This window comes from Sminthopsis crassicaudata, chromosome 1 (genome assembly GCF_048593235.1).
Source record: "Sminthopsis crassicaudata isolate SCR6 chromosome 1, ASM4859323v1, whole genome shotgun sequence".
Classification (NCBI taxonomy): domain Eukaryota; kingdom Metazoa; phylum Chordata; class Mammalia; order Dasyuromorphia; family Dasyuridae; genus Sminthopsis; species Sminthopsis crassicaudata.
The window spans coordinates 750,479,699-750,495,515 of record NC_133617.1 but is presented as its reverse complement, the minus strand read 5'-3'; positions in this window follow the sequence as shown (position 1 = coordinate 750,495,515).

Genomic DNA, 15,817 nt, shown 5'->3' with positions numbered 1-15,817 from the left:
ACCATAACCAAGTAGGATTTATACCAGGAATAATAGAGATGATTCAATATTTAAAAAACTATTAGCATAATTGACTATATCAATAACCAAATTCTGTTTTTTAAGGAGTTATTTTCTTTTTCTGTTTCACCAATTCTGTTTTTCTGGGAGTTGCTTTCTTTTTCCATTTTATCAAATTTATTTTTTAATGAGTTATATCCTTTTTGAATTTCACTAAGTCTATTTTGTAGTGCAGTTTGTAGTGTCAAGAAGTGATTATCTCAATAGATGCAGAAAAAGCATTTGATAAAATCCAACACCCATTCCTATTAAAAACACTAGAGAGTATAGGAATAAATTGACTTTTTCTTAAGATAGTCAGTAGCATCTATTTAAAACCATCAACAAGCATCATATGTAATCAATATGTAAACTAAAACCATTCCCAATAAGATCAGAGGCGAAACAAGGTTACCCACTATTACCATTGATATTCAGTATTGTATTAGAAATGCTAGGCTTGGGAATAAAAGAAGAAAAAGAGACTAAAGGAATTAAAGTATGTAATGAGGAAACCAAAGTATCACTCTTTGCAGATGATATGATGGTATACTTAAAGAACCCCAGAGATCTACAAAAATCTACCAAAAAACTATTAAAAATAATCCACAACTTTAGCAAAGTTGCAGGATACAAAATAAATCTACATAAATCATCAACATTCTTATACATCACTAACAAAATCCAACAGCAAGAAATACAAGGAAAAATTCCATTTAAAATAACTGTAGATAATATAAAATATTTGGGAATTTATCTGCCAAAGGAAAGTCAAGAACTATATAAGCAAAATTACAAAATACTTTCCACACAAAGTCAGATCTAAGCAATTGGAAAAATATCAAGTGCTCATAGATGGGTCGAGCAAATATAATAAAGATGACACTATTCCCTAAACTAATTTATTTAGTGCTATACCAATCAAACTCTTAAGAAACTATTTTACTGACTTACAAAAAAATAATAAAATTCATCTGGAAGAAAAAAAGGTCAAGAATTTCAAAGGAATTAATGAAGAGAAAAGCAAATGAAGGTGGCCTAGCTTCAACTGTACTAAAACTATATATATATATATATATATATATATGTATCTATTTTTTTTCTAAAACTATATTTTAAAGCAGTGGTTATCAAAACCATTTGGTACTGGCTAAGAAATAAGAGAAGTTTCTCAGTGGAATAGGTTAGGTTCACAGGACAAAATAGCCAATAACTATAACAATCTAGTATTTGACAAATCCAAAGGCCACAGCTTTTGGGATAAGAATTCACTTTCACAAAAACTGCTGGGAAAATTGGAAACTAGTATGGCAGAAAGTAGGCATAGACTCACACCTAACACCATATATCAAGATAAGGTCGAAATGGGTTCATGATCTAGACATAAAGAATGATACTATAAACAAATTAGAAAAACATAGATTAGTTTACCTTTCAGATTTGTGGAAGAGAAAGGAATTTGTGACCAAAGAAGAACTAGAGATCATTATTGATTATAAAATAGATAATTTTGATTATATTAAGTTAAAAACAAAACTAATGCAGACAAGATTAGAAGGGAAGCAATAAACTGAGAAAACATTTTTATATCCAAAGGATCGGATAAAGGCCTCATTTAAAAACTATATAGAGAATTGACTCAAATTTATAATAGTTCAAGCCATACTCCAATTGATAAATGGTCAAAGGATATGAACAGACAATTTTCAGATGAAGATATTGAAACCATTTGTAGCCACATAAAAAGGTGCTCCAAATCACTATTGATCAGAGAAATGCAAATTAAGACAACTCTGATATACCACTACACACCTATCAGATTGGTTAAGATGACAAGAAAAGATAATGACAAATATTGGAAGGGTTATAAGAAAATTGGGACACTGATACATTGTTGGTGGAATTGTGAATGGATCTAACCATTCTGGAGAGCAGTTTGGAACTATGCTCAAAAAGTTATCAAACTGTGCATACCCTTCTATCCAGAAGTGTTTCTACTGGGTTTATTATCCCAAAGAGATCTTAAAGGAGGCAAGGGGATCCACATATGCAAAAATGTTTGTGGCAGCCCTGTTTGTAGTGGCAAGAAACTGGAAACTGAGTGGATGCCCATTAATTGGGGAATGGCTAAATAAGTTATGGTGTATGAATGTTATGGAATATTATTGTTCTGTAAGAAATGACCAACAAGATGATTTCAGTGAGGCCTGAAGAGACTTACATGAACTGATGCTACATGAAGTGAATAACACCAGGATATTATACATGGCAACAACAAGGCTATATGATGATCAATTCTGATGGACATGGCTGTCTTCAACATTGAGATTCAAACCAGTTCCCCTTATTCAGTGATGGAGAGAGCCGTCTAAACCCAGAGAGAGAACCGTGGGAACAGAATGTGGAACACAACATAACGTTCTCACTCTCTGTTGTTATTAACTTGCATTTGTTTTCTTTCTAAGTTTTTTCTTCCTTCTTGATCTAATTTTTCTTGAGCAACAAGATAACTGTATAAATATGTGTATATGTGTGTGTGTGTATAGGATCTAACATGTATTTCAACATAATTAACATGTATTGGACTACCTGCCAGCTAGGTGGGGGGAAAGAGGGGAAAATTTGCAATAAAAGGTTATGCAAGAGTCAGTGTTGGAAAAATTACCTATACATATGCTTTGTAAATACAAAGCTTTAATAAATTTTTCTTTTTTAAAGTGAGATGTCAGAGAAAACATCCAAAATGTGAGCCTGACATTGAAAGAAGGATGGTACTCTAGACAACAGTAAGGAAATTAGAAAGAAAAGATAATTCTGAGGGGAATACAAGTAGCTAAGCTTTAGAAATGTTCAGATTAAGGTGTTTAGAACTCAATTTCAAAATATTTAATAGTTTCAGGAGAGATCAAGGCTAGATAGATTCATTTGAGTACCATCCCTATACAAAGGATAATTGAAATGATAGGAACTGATGTGATTGCCAAATATAATAGTATAGAGGGAGAATTAAAGATCCAGGACAATGCCTTGGGGAACACTGGCAGATACAGGTCTGAAACAGGTGAAGATCTAGCAAAGAAGACTGAAAAGTAATGGTAAGGCATCTAGAAAAAGAACCAAGAAAGAGCAAAAGAAAAAAAAAAAGGAATAATAATAAAAAGGTAGAAAAAATATATACAACAAGGTAGTCTAGAAATGATCATAAAAGACAAAAGAGTCTGCTTCAATTTCACAAAATTAAAAAGTTTCAAACTGAAGTGGAGTCAAGATAGTGATTGACAGGAAACATAAAAATCCAATTCTCCCTTTACATCTCTTTAATACAGATCTAGAAAATGTATCTGAGTGAATTCCGATCAGAAAATTGATACATGTGTTCTTTGCTTTCTTTCTTTTTTTCCCTCTTTCCGCATGTAATATGGGAAATTTGTTTTGCATATCTATATGTATTTAAAATGTTTTCCCTTGTCTATTCATTGGTCATGGGGTGGGAAGATTTGGAACTGAATTAGAAGTAAATAAATGTAGTACTGAATCACTGGGGGGAAAATGTTGGGGGGGGGGTGTAGGAAAACTGGAACAGTAATGAATTGTTGGTGAAATTGTGAAATAATACAGCAATTCTAGGGAGGAATTTGGAACTATGCCCAAAGGACATTTGATTCAGCAATGTCTTTACTGGATCTGTATCTCGCAGAGGGATAAAAGCAGGAAAAGGACCTACATGTGCAAAAATGTTTGTAGCAGCCTTTTCTTGTAATAGCAAGAAACTGGAAATTGAGTGGATGCCCATCAGCTGAAGAGTGACTGAATAATCCCAAGGAAATACTAAAGAAGGGAAAGGGACCTGTATGTGCCAAAATGTTTGTGGCAGCCCTTTTTGTAGTGGCTAGAAACTGGAAAATGAACGGATCCTCATCAATTGGAGAATGGTTGGGTAAATTATGGTATATGAATGTTATGGAATATTATTGTTCTGTAAGAAATGACCAACAGGAGGAATACAGAGAGGCTTGGAGAGACTTATATCAACTGATGCTGAGTGAAACGAGCAGAACTAGGAGATCATTATACACTTCAACAATGATACTATATGAGGATGTATTCTGATGGAAGTGGATATTTTCAACATAGAGAAGAGCTAATCCAATTCCAATTGATCAAGATGGACAGAATCAGCTACACCCAGAGAAAGAACACTAGGAAATGAGTGTAAACTGTTAGCATTTTTTGTTTTTCTCCCCAGATTATTTTTACCTTCTGAATCCAATTCTTCCTTTGCAACAACAACAAAATTTGGTTCTGCACATATATATTGTACCTAGGATATACTACAAGATATTTAATATGTATGGGAATGCCTGCCATCTAGGGGAGGGGGTGGAGGGAAGGAGGGGAAAAATTCAGAACAGAAGGAAGTACAAGGGATAATGTTGTAAAAAAAAAAAAAAAAAAAAAAAAAAATTACCTATGCATATGTACTGTCAAAAAAAAAAGTTATAATTATAAAATTAATTTAAAAAAAAGAGTGACTGAATAAGTTGTGATATATGAATGTAATGGAATATTACTGTTCCATAAGTAATGATGAGCAAGCTGATTTCAGAAAAGCCTGGAAAGAATTACCTGAACTGATGTTGACTGAAGTGAGCAGAATTTAAAAATCATTGTACATAGTAACATCAAAATTATAGGATGATCAACTATGAAAGACTTGGATTTTTTCAACAATAAGGTGATTTAAGACAATTCCAATAGACTTAGAATGGAGAGTGCTATCTGCATTCAGAGAGAGAACTATGGAGACTGAATGTGGATCTAGTATTTTCACCTTTTTGTTGTTGTTTGCTTTGTTTTTTTCTTTCTTGTGATTTTCCCCCCTTTGATGTGATTTTTCTTGTTCAGCATGACAAATATGGAAATACATTTAGAAGAACCACACATATTTAACCTATTATTGAATTGCTTGCTATCTTGGGAAGGGAAAAAGTAGGGAGAAAGAAAATTTTGGAACACAAGGTTTTGCAGAGATGAAAGTCAAAACCTATCTTTGCATGTATTTGGGGAAAAAAATACTATTTTAAAAAGGAAAGCAAAAAAGAGATTTAAATAGAGGGAGAGAGGATAAGTAGAAGAGAATAGGATGAAGACAAATAAACAGCAATCATAATTGTGAATGTAAATGAGATGAACTCACCCATAAAAGAAATTGGCATAATGGATTAGAAGATAGAATCTAACAGTATGTTTATAATAAACACATTTGAAGCAGAGAGATACACAGAAAATTAAAATAAGAGGCCTAAGCAAAATCTATTGTGTTTCAACTAAAGTTTGAAGAAAATATCTAATTAAAGGGGAAATTTTAAAAGGAAATAGTAAAACCAAAATTGTGAGGGATCTCAGTTTACCTCCTTTTCAGATCTAAATAAATCTAACCACAAATTAAACAATTAAAATATTAAATTGAATAGGATATTAGAAAAGTTAGCAGTGAGTTGGAACCAAGAAAGCAGATCTGAAGCTGCAACTCAGCTGAACTCTGCAAACAACTTCAGAATAATACCTTACATCAAATTTTGGAAAAGCGGAACCAACAAAACAAAAGATCCGAATAGTACATTTTTTCAGACTTAAGAGAACATGGGAGGTTGACAGGAGATATTTTTGACATTAGAGTGGAATTCTGTATAGAGTACATACTCTTGATGGCAACAACAGTAGCTGCATAAGCTTTAAGAGCTCTCAATCCAGAGATGATTGGGGGAGAAGTTAGACAAGTAGTCTGACACTGGGCACAGCTGGTGTTGATTGGCAACTGTAGTGCTCCTACACAGTTCTCAGTAACAGTTCCAGGATAAAGAGGAATAAATACTGTTGATCAGAGGCCTTGTCTCAGTTTCAAGGAAAAGAGAATGCTAGCACTTGCAGCTGCAGGGCATCAGAGTCCCTTCCTAGATAAAGATCAGAATGCAGATCAGGTGAGCATACTTCTGGAAGTACCAAAAACTTGCAGACTCCCAAACTAGCTCTGAAAACAACAGTGTGAAAAAGCATGAAGCTTGTGACAGTGCCTCCCCACTTCTGAGTGAGCAGAATCCAAGTCTAACATCAAGTTGAAAGACAAGAAATAACAATAACAAAAAGAACTTCATTATGAAAAAGCTACTATAGTGGCAGGGAAGGCAAAGACATGAACTAAGAAGACAATAATGTCAAAACAATTACAAACAAAGACTCAAAGAAAAAATACTAATTAGATCCAAGCCAAATAAGAATTCCTGGAGGCATTAAAGAAAGTGGTAAGATTGATAGAGGAAAAAAATGGAAAAGGAATGAGAGAAATATAACAAAATTATGGGGGGGAAAATGAACAGATGGAAAAAAACACCTAAAGAAAATGCCATTTAAAAAACGAATTGGCCAAATAGTAAAGTAGTCACTACTTCAATGGAGAGAAAAATTCCTTCAAAATCAGAATAAGTTAAATGGAAAAAGAAGTACAAAACTCACTGAAGAAAATCTTTCCTTAAAAATTAGAATTGGCAAGCAGAAACTAATGACTCCATGAAGCATCAAGAAATAATGTAACAAAATTAAAAGAATGAAAAAATAGAAGAAAATGTGAAATATCTCATTGGAAAAAACAAGTGACCTAGAAAATAGATTAAAGATAGATAATTTAAGAATTAATGGACTACTTAAAAGACTATTAAGGAAAGAGCTTAGATATATCAAAAAATTTGCAAAGGAACACTAACCCAGTATCTTAGATCCAGAGGGTAAAGTAAAAAATGGAAGAACATACACATGAATTGGTTTTGAGTTAGGCAAATCTGGGCAAAGTCATCAGCTTCACTCTCTCCTTCAGAGACATTGGAGTCTATTGACAAGACAAAAATTGAGATGACGGGAGGGAAATACATAGTAATCATAACTGTGAATATGAGTGGGATGAATTCATCAACAAAATGATAATTAGCATTAGAAATTAGAGATAAAATTAAAAACCTGAATCCAACAATATGTTGTTTATGAAAAACATGTTTGAAACAGAAAGACATACATGGAGTTAAATTAAAGGGCTAGAGCAGAATTTAATATATTTCTGTTAAGATTGAAAAAGACAGAAGTAACAAGCATTATTTCAGACCAAGGAAAAGCAAAAGTAAATCTAATTTTAAAAGATATTCAGAAAAAAACTGCACTTTGCTAAAAGTTATCACAGAAAATACAGTAATATTTTTAAAGGTTTACAGCAAGTTTCTCTAGTAAAAACCTCATTTCGTAAATATATGCTATGCATAGAACTGTCAAATTTATGAAAACACGAGTCATTTTTCAATTGATAAATAACCAAAGAATATAAATAGGCAATTTTCATAAGAAAGCAAAGCAATCCATAGTTATACGAAAAAAAATACTCTAAATCACTATTGATTAGAGAAATAAAAATTAAACAACTCTTGAAGTGCCATCTCACACACATCTGAAATGCCAAATGCTGCAGAAGATGAGGGAGAAATAGCTACACTAATGAATAGTTGGTGAAGTTGTGAACTGATCCAGCTATTTTGGAGAAAATTTAGAACTATGGGGCAGCTAGGTGGCGCATTTGATAGAGAACCAGCCTTGAATTCAGGAGGATTCCAGTTCAAATCTGGTCTCAGACACTTCCTAGCTGTGTGACTCTGGGCAAGTCACAACCCCAGCCTCAGAAAGAAAAAAAAGAAAATTTAGAACTATGACCAAATACCTATAAAAGTGGATCTCTATCCCAATAAAACTACTGTTGGAAAAACTGTAAACTCATATGCCAGAAACTAGGCATAGGTCAACACTTCACATATACGAAGATAATGTATAAATATTTAGATTTAAGCAAATTTGTGAAACAGAAGAAATTACCTGTTAGATCTATGGATAAAGGAAGACCAAAACAGAGATAGGGATTTACAAAAGGTGAAATGAATAATTTCAATTACATAAATTTTTTAAAAATTTGTACATAGCTAAAATTAGAAGAAAAGCAGGAAATGGGGAGTTGCAAATCTTTTCAGCAAATTTCTCTGATAAAAATCTTATTTATAAAATATACATAAAACACTTAAATTTGCAACTGTAAGAATCAATCTTCAGTTGACACACAGTCTAAGGATATGAATAGGCCATTTTCAGAGAGAGAAATTAAAGCTAATACATATGGAATACTCTAAATCACTAATAATAACATTAAAATTAAAACAATTCTCTGGTGATATACCTCAAACTTACCAGAAAAGGAAAATAATAAAGATTAAAAGGGATGTAGAAAATAGGTACACTTGGGCAGCTAGGTGACACAGTGGATAGAGCACCAGTCCTGAGATCAGAAGGACCTGAGTTCAAATCCAACCTCAGACACTTAACACTTCCTAGCTGTGTGACTCTGGGCAAGTCACTTAACCCCAATTGCCTCAGGGGGAAAAAAAACACAAAAAACAGGTATACTCATGCTTTGGGAGGTAGGGAAACTTGGTTAATGTAGAAAAGTATTTTTCACAAATGTATGTGTGTGTGTGATGTCTTATTTTTCTCATTGGAAAGGAGAGGGGAGGATTAAAAATTGATAATAAAATAACTTTAAAAAAATGTAAAATCCTCGAAGGCAGAGTTTCCTTTTTGCCTGTATTTTCAGTACTAAGCATAGTTCATGGTAGTGCCCTATCCTTCCTTCATGACCAATTCCAATTTAACACCAATTCCTTCCAATTCTAACTCCTCAAAGAAGCCTTTCTTTATGCCCATATATGGATGGGGTTTTTCTCAATGATTTCATTGACTTTATATCCTGACCCATATTTGCTCCTCCCCACTTCCATCGAAATCTGGTTTGTCCATATTTTAGCCATACCGTTGTCTTCTTTGGAGTCCCCATTCTATGGTCAACAAACTCTGCATTCAATCAATACCCTCTTCACTTTAACTGAAATCTTAATTTCCCCTACCAACACAACATTCCTTATAGCCATTTCCATTAGAAATCTACTTTATATATCTGATTTCATCTGAAATTCCTACATGTCACTGTAGTTATTTGATAATTGTGTCTCTTCCACCCCTTTCAACCTGAAAGAGGCTTGTGTCAAAAACCTCAGTCTGCTGTGTCTCATCCTCTTGAATCAATTTGATGTGGGACTCTCTCCCTTGTTGTTCTTCCCTTTTCTCCCTTCCTTTCATTCCTCTTTTGTAATGGGCCAGAACCTCTACCCTTTTTTCATAGCCCCACATGTATGCAATATAGGTTTCTGAAATCACCTTGCTCCCTACTTCCATCTTCTTCTCCTCCTTAGCAACTTCTGAACCTTGATGAAGCCACCATCAACTAAGTAAACCCACCTACAGTCTAGTAATCTTATCTACAAAACCGCTCAGAGAGCTTAGTTATCTGCTCATTCTTAGCCTGCAGGAAATATGGACCCAACCCAAAGGGATGTTCCTTTGTATTTCTCTGCTTCTATGCATTTATCCATTGGAAAAATGTTGCAAATTGTGTGTTTTTCCCATGATTTTTTTCTGTTGTCTTTTGGATGGCCCACAGTGTTTCATGCCAAAATTGAGCCTTTGTTTTAAAAGTGTGAGGTCATTCAAAGTACTGTGATTTCCTAAAGACACGTTAATGAGGCACTAAGTTGTAGAGTGAATAGAGCACCAACCCTGAAATCAGAAGGACTTGAGTTCAAATTTAACTTCAGATACTACTATGTAATCCTAAACAAGTCACTTAATCCTAATTGCCTCAAAAAACAAAAAAAAGAGAGTTCCTCACATCCTGTTTAATTATGGGCCCACCGTATTGTTTGTCTCCTCCTCCATAACTATTAAAGAATGAGGTATACAACAACCAGTTTTATCAGTTTTACATCCAACTGTAGAGAATATTACGGCTTTGGAAATGATCATTCTTCATCTATAGTTTTTCCTCTATGAACAGTTAAACTATGAGTGATTGTAGATCCTTTTTAGGAGACTAGTGTTCCAGGGCTCAATGCAATCAGAATAGAGCCATCTGCAAATGGGAGCTCCAATAGGAGATTTCAGCAACTAGGGGACTTTGCAATGGACATGTTCTATAACAATGGTAAACACCACAGACAGGCATAGATTTTCCTGGTTTTTTGTTATTATTCTGGGCCCTCAAGGTTATCCCAGTAATGTCTTTCAAGAACTCTTATAAAGAGGCCTTGTTGAAATTCAATTCAATAAGCATTTATTAGGGATTTACTGTGTGCCCGGAACATTGCTAAATGCTGGGAATACAAAGCAAAGCAAAAGATAATCCTTGCCCACAAAAAGCTTACATTCTAATGGTGGTGAGGGGAGACAACATGCAACAAATATAAAGCTGGTTACATCAGGATAAATAAAAAATAATTAACAGAGAGAGGGTATTGGAGAAGGATTTTACATGGGACTTAAATTAAGTCAGGAAGGTAAATAGAGTAGAGAAGGGAGAGCACCCCAGATATGAGGGATTGCAAGAAAAAGTGCCCAGAGTCAAGAAATAGTTTCATGTCTTATTTATGTAGAGATCCATGTTACTGGATCAAAGAATACATGTGGGAAGTAAGGTACATGAATACTGAAGAGGTCGGAGGGGGCTAGATTATGTTTGAATACCAAACAGCATTTTGTATTTGATCTTGAAGTCAATAGGGAGCCACTGGAATTTACTGAATAAAGATATGAGTAAAGACAAAGAAAGACCTGTGTTTTAGCAAATTCACATTCATGGATTGGTATAGAGAAAAATTGAGGTGGACGGATCCACCAGCAACCATTGCAGTGATCCAGGTGTGAGACAAAGAGTATCTATACAGGAGAAAAGGGAACAGATTTGAGGGATGTTGCAAAAGTGAAATCAATAGACATCATATTGAATGTGGGAGTAAAAAATAGAGAGAAACCCAGGACAACGCCTAGAGTTAGTCTAAGGGACTGGGAGGATACAATCATAGGGAAAGCAGGATGGGGGGGGGGGGGGAGGGTTTAGAGGGAAAGATAAAGAGTTCTATTTAGATGTACTGAGATTCAGATGTTTACTGGACACCTAGTTGAAAATATATAAAAGATAGTTGGAAATATGAGATTGGAGGCAGCAAAGAAACTGAGGCAGGAAAGTGAGATTTAAGTATCATCACCATAGAGATGGTGATTATATCAGTGGGAGCTGATGAGATGACTAAGGGAAAAGGATAGAAGACAAGAAAACACAGAACATAATCCTGAAGAACACCTGCAAATATAAGGTATGAGCTAGCATCCAACTTCTTCAACTGTGTATCATGACTACAAAGTATCTCAACTGAATGTGGGAGTCATGAAATTCTGATTTATTATCAATAAATGTTTGATTTGAATGCTTATTTCATATGCCTCTATACCCAAGGTCACATCAGGCAGAAGGAAACCAGGAGAGGAGTGGGGCATGTCCTAAAAACTTAAAAGAGAGTAGCAAGAAGTAAAATGTTATTGTTACCTTTCTGGAGGTCTCAGGATCAGCCTTGTTCTCAGCAGACTAATCACCACAAGAATAGTCAGGAATAAAGTCCAAAGTCTTTATTGTCTCCTTCACAGTCTGTCTTCTTGGTTTGGGGCCAAGCTAGCTTTTTGGAGGACCTTCAGAAGGGCTTTGGTCTCAGTGGAGAAGTGAAGGAGAACAGGCCAGCCACCATGAGGGTCTCTTAGAGTCCTCTATTTAAGGGGTCTGTCTCTGACCTCTTAAATACTCTATTTATTGCAATTAAATCCATTCATCATACTGAGTATAAGCCAATCATTATATCACTAGGGAACCATTATTTGTTGTAAGTGTAAATCAATAACACTGAATTAGAGAACCATTAATCAACATACTAAACTAGATAACCATTGTCTTATCTATTCCACTGAGTTAATATCTTGTAAGAATCCTTGCTTCAAGTACCTTTCTCCAGAGTTCTGGCCCATTACAGAGAAGAGGGTGATCCACAGTATCAAAGGTTGAAGAGAGGTGAAAGAGATTGAAAATTAAGAAAAAAGCCATTGGATTTGGCAACTAAGAAATCATCGACTTCGGAAAAAGTGGTTTCAGTAAAATAATAAGCCAGATTCTAGAGGGTTAAGAAGAGATATGAGAAGAGAAAAAGTGCAAGCATTGATCTCAGACTGTTTCCAAAGAGTTAACCTACAAAAGACAGTAGGAAAAATAGGATGGTAGTCAGCAGGGATGGGGGGATCAAGTGATGGAGGGTGTTTGTAGGAATTCGGCAAGGAACCAGTAGAGAGAAAGAGACTGAAAAGTAAGTGAAAGACTTCACTGGCTCTCTGCTTAAATGAAATAGATACAAAAGTATCACAAGGACACAAAGTTCCTGTTCCCAAGTTCGAGTTTTGTTAGAGAGAATTACAAAATTGTGTTTGTCTAAAACTTCTCAGGGAACTTATGAGTTTTTTCTATTGTGAAAAAAATTTCTCTTCCATATTGCCAATACACCATTCACATAATCTTGTTCCCAAGTCCTGATCACCTGTTCTCCTTTACATGAAAACTACATGCCTCTACTACCAACTCTTAAAGTTCCATTCTTTCTAACTTCCACAAGCTCTCCTACACCCTTACACCAGTCAAAAACTGTATTTCTACTTTCTCAAAGTAAGTAGAACCTAGAATTCCCCTAAGGTCACTCCTTCCTTTGTATCTGTTTCCATTGGACACCACTCCTAGTTCCCTTAACTTACAGCTCCAGGAAAAGGAAGTGGCTTTGTCCTTGCTCCCTTTAATTGCTTTTAGACCCTTCCTCAACAAAACTGCCTTTGTAAGTCAACACTATCTATATATGCTGTCTTTTTCATCCTTTTTGCTATCATCTTCCAAGTCACATATTGGTTACTCTCATAATTTTCTCAATTTCTTTCATTGTTGTTATGTTAGGCTTCTTAACTGTATTTTAATTTTTCTTTTTATTATGTACTCTGCAAACATCAATAAACATTAACATTTCCTTAAATAAAGCATAGAAGAAGAGAAAAAGGCTTGTATATGAAATTATGAGTCACTATTGCCTACAGCTAAGTTTTCAAAAATAGCTTCAACATTCACCTTTGCAATACCTTGTGTTCCAATTTTTGCTCCCTCACTTTTCCCTACCCCATGCCTCTAGATAGCAAATAATCCAATAGAGATTAAAAACATCAGTTACTTTAAACATATTTCCACAGTTACCATGTACAGCTTGTATTTTTTAAAGCATATAACAAATTGAATACCTGAGATGCAAAATAGAAATTCATATTCTCCCCTCAACTTGACTCAGTTGTTCTAGACAAAAACCTCTCTGATAGACAACTATCATTCTTAATGGTATCTATCTAAAACCATTAGCAAGCATTTTCTATAATGGAGATAAGCTTCCCAATATCAAAATTAAAGAATAAATTAAAATATTCAGATTACTCTTTTTGTGATGATGAAAAATTGGAAATTGGGGGAGTGCCCTTCACTTAAAGGATGACTGAACAAATTGTGGCATTTGATTGCGATGGAATATAATTGTGCTATAAGAAATGTGCAGAATGGTTTTAGAAAAACTTGTGTACCCTATACCAAGATAAAGTAAAAATGAGTTCAAGATTTAGATATAAAGGCTATACTATACTATGCTGATACTATAAGCAAGTTAGGAGAACAAGGGATATTCTATCTCTCAAATCTGTGGAGAAGGAAGGAATTTATGATCAAAGAAGAACTAGATAATGATATGAAATGCAAAATAGATAATTATATTAAAACTTTTTTTGCATAAATGAAATCAATGCAGCCAAGATTAGAAGGGAAGCAGAAAACGGGGTGGGGGGGAATTTTACATCCAAGGGCAAAGGCCTCACTTCTAAAATATATAGGGAGTTGACTTAAATTTATAACAATACAAACCATTTCCTAATTAATAAATGGTCAAAGGATATGAACAATTTTCAGATGAAGAAACTAAAACCATTACTAGTCTTAGGAAAAAATGCTCTAAATCACTATTGATTAGAGAAATGCAAATTAAAACAACTCTGAGGTACCACTAGACACCTCTCAGATTGGCTAAGATGACAGGAAAATATAATAATAAATTTTTGAAGGGATTAATTAATTTATGTTTTTGTTGCTGTTTGTTTTTTGCTACATGTCTAATATGGAAATATATTTTGCAATTCTGCCAATCTATAATCTATATCATATTTCTTGCCTTTTCAAGGAGGAGAATAGGGAAAGAAGGAAGAGAGTTTGGAATGCTCTCTTTTTTTAAAGTAAATGTTAAATATTTTTTATACATAATTGAGAAAATATAAGATAAGAGAGAGGGGAGAGAGAGAAAGAAAAAGAGACAGACAGAAAGAGAGAGTGATTGTGAATTGAAAGAGTTTGTCACTACTTTATCTGAGAGTAGATAAAAAAGAGAATTTGCCCAGCAGGAGAGAAGAGAAATTCAGAACAGTGATTTACAGAATAAGTGATAATATTATAGAAAAAATTCCTAAAGGAAACCCTTACATCAGGATCTATAATCCAAAACTGTGGGTTAACCTGAAGTCAAGAAGTGTCAGACATGACTCAGTGACTGAACAAGAAATGAGCATATGCATTTGTCTATCCACTTTCTCCCAATGATACTGTGTGCATTGTTGAATGACTCAGGTAATGTGATATAATGATTACTACTGAATTCATTTTATATTGAGTACCTGTGATACTATTATTGCCTTGGCTTTATTGTTGAGTAAATAGTTATATTCAAGGTCAAATGGTGCCATCATTGAAAAAGGCTAATAAATGGGAATCACAGTGGTGAAGAGCTTACGAGGTATAATAGTAAGAAGGGGTAAGATGTTCTTCTTTTGCCCCTGTGAGCGATTGAGTATAGCTATATGATAAGAGTTTCATCTCTAGGAATCCAGATCTACCAGTGTGAATGAGTCAATATTGAGACTGATTAGGGAAAGCATTCCCCCTTAAGTGTTATATAAGTATATCTGATTTTAAGAAAAGAGAAATCTAAATGGACAAAGATTCATTCTGCCTATAAAAATTTCTAACCCAAGTCCTTTTCTACTTAAAATTTGTAGGATTCAAAAAGATTAAATTTCCTAGTCAAAACAGATCAACAAAAATTTTAGATTGGTCAATTAGCTTAATCAATTTCCGAGTGAATTCCTTCCAGACATGACCAGTCTTCTCCTTTAGAAATCAGTTAGGTTTTCAGGAAAAAATTATTTGAAGAAGATTAAATTCAGGACATTTCTCTGGAAATTAGAATTGCTGATAAATTTTTCATTCTAATTCTTGATTTTACTAAAAGAAGAGGACAGGGGGACTTTGTGTGCTTCTACAATTCCATACAATATTGTCTTAATTAACATTTTGTAAGGTGTAAGATAAGTCAGGGCAAATATCCCTACATTAATTTTTTTTCTTCATAGTTGAAGCATCTTGAAAATCAATCCCCTTATACTGTATCACATTTAATATGTATGGGATTACCTGTCATCTAGGGGAGGGAGTAAAAGGAGGGAGGGGAAAATTTGGAAAAGTGAATACAAGGGATAATGTAAAAAAAAAAAAAAAATTACCCATGAATATGTACTGTCAAAAAAAATTATAATTAAAAAATTAATTAAAAAAAAAAGAAAATCAATCCCCAGTGACTTCAAAATTATGTCATCCTCGATGTACCTTTCTTCCCTGTGTACTTAGTTTGGCCCAACAGAGTTT